This window comes from Primulina huaijiensis, chromosome 16 (assembly GCF_012295235.1).
Source record: "Primulina huaijiensis isolate GDHJ02 chromosome 16, ASM1229523v2, whole genome shotgun sequence".
NCBI classification, from domain to species: Eukaryota; Viridiplantae; Streptophyta; class Magnoliopsida; order Lamiales; family Gesneriaceae; genus Primulina; species Primulina huaijiensis.
In genome coordinates, this window is record NC_133321.1 from 8,186,952 (window position 1) to 8,189,347 (window position 2,396).

At 27.8% G+C, this 2,396-nt stretch overlaps 1 non-coding gene across 1 annotated transcript; it reads right to left on the minus strand.

Annotated features, from left to right (window-relative positions):
- Positions 1 to 1,428: 1,428 nt before the first annotated feature.
- On the minus strand, positions 1,429 to 1,539 carry LOC140962215 (small nucleolar RNA R71). Its single transcript, XR_012172494.1, has one exon. It is a non-coding gene; the product is annotated as a small nucleolar RNA R71 (small nucleolar RNA).
- Between the last annotated feature and the right edge of the window lie 857 nt (positions 1,540 to 2,396).

Consider the following 2,396-nt stretch of genomic DNA (forward strand, 5'->3'; position numbering starts at 1 on the left):
GAACCAAGGGGCCAAATTCATCTACAGACAATTCTCCACATGTTTGCTGTTTTGAGCTGAGTCAAATTCGATGACTAAAGTCGTGGAACAAAGCATTGAAAGAAGGGACATGGAATTGAAGTTGGAGGAGACAAAGACTACTATTACAACTACATGACATTAATAAAATTTTTGACCCTTTCTCTCATTTGGCCAATAAATAGAGGCCTTGTGCTAGCTTGAGAATCATTCTATCTCATTGTAAAATATAGTGTGAGTGTGTATAAAAGTTCTAAGTTCCAATATATTTTTCATTTTCCAAATTATGAGTGATGTTTTTAGTATTGATCAAAAGTAAGTTCATGGAAAGCTAAATCTATTATGTCAAGGTGAAGATGATGAATTTTTGGTGAAGTAAGATTGTTTATATTTTGTATATTATTTCTTTATTTCTTTTCATTTTGCTAATTTCTTTTTTATTGTAGGTNTTAACATTTATTTTATGCAGTTATATATTTATATTGCTATATATATAATTATAGGTACCATATATAAAATATCGGTGAATTAGTATTTTCTATAGTGGGAACTATATTATATTAGGTGTGTGTTTAAATATTTAATTTTCTTGGAACCATTATTTATGGTGGTTTCCTTTGTTTTACTTTTAGTTAAACAATATTGCATAAACCAAGAATAAATCCTCGAGCCTTGACAAAATTTATAATTTGTAAACTTCGTTCTTGCATTTGGTAATCTATAAATTAATAAATTTAAACTTAAAATAACCTCTCTGTGGATCGATCTCGTACTTACGAAATATAATACTTGCAGACAACCTACTCTTGGGTGAAATATAATTTAAGTAGTAGCATGTTTTTGGCGCCGTTGCCGGGGAGGTATAAATTAAGTTTATATTTGTTAATTATGTTTTATTTATAAGTATTGTGTTTTTTTTGTATGAGTATTTGGAGTCTAAAAAAAAGTGGTAGACTTATTCGAGTATCTAAAAATAATTTAAACATTGATGATAATTCAAATAATCAAGATAATGATAACAATAATAACAATAATAATAATAATAATAATAATAATAATAATCAAGAACATGATCAATTAAGAACAATTAGGTACTAGTGCCCCATCTTGTTTAGTTCTTCCTCCTGATGCATCCAATTTCAACTTTAAACCTCAAATTATTCAACTTTTACCAAATTTTCATGGCTTAGATTCTGAAAATCCATATTTACATCTAAGAGAATTTGAGGAAGTTTGTAACACTTATAATGATCAAAATTGTAGCATGGATATAGTTCGATTAAAGCTTTTCACTTTTTATTTAAAAGATAAAGATAAAACATGGCTACAAAATTTGAGATCAAGTTCAATAAGATCATGGGAAGAAATGTAACAACAATTTCTCAAAAAGTTTTTTCCTTCCCATAGAACAAACTCTTTTAAAAGACAAATTACTACTTTTTCTCAAAAACAAGGAGAAACATTTTATCAATGTTGGGATAGATATAAAGAATTACTTAATACATGCCCACATCATGGTTTTGAAACATGGAGAATAATTTCTCACTTTTATGAAGGTCTAATACCTAAAGATAGGCAAATGATAGAATTCAAGTGTAATGGAACTTTTGAAGATAAAAACCCAAATGAAGCTATGGAGTATTTGGATTCATTAGCAGAAAATGCTCAAAATTGGGATGATATAGGCACAATAGAACCACCAACAACTAAAATCAATAATTCAACAAATGGGGGTGGTATCTATAATCTTAAAGATGATATAGATATTCAAGCTAAACTTGCATCTTTAACAAGAAAAATTGAGTCATTAGAAATGAAAAAGAGTGGTCAATTAAAAAGTATTCAAGAAATTGTTTGTCATATATGTGATACACATGATCATGCTACAAAAGATTTTCCAACATTACCTTCATTTAAAGAATGTCTTCATGAACAAGCAAATTATGTTAATAATTATAAAAAACCAATATTAGATCCTTTTTCAACATCATATAATCCTTGATGGAAAAATCATCCTAATTTTAGTTGGAGGAATGATAATAATGCATGTAATGTCCGATTACTCGTAAAAATGATTAGTAATACGTTTATGTCATTATAGATAGTTATTTAGCTCATTATGTTTTACATATTGATTGAGGTATCAATATTGAGATTGAACATGACTTTTATATTGTTCATGGTGTATTGAGAATGAAAATATGTCTAAATAGTTATAGTAAGATGAATAGGTAGAAGTAGTGTTATGAAGTTGATAGGAAATGAGATGAAATTGTGGTAGTTTTTACGAGTTTTAACATAATGATTTGAATATTGATCCAACTTCGGTGAGGCTATAACCATTAGAAAGCTAAGATATAATGCAACAACTTTCATGT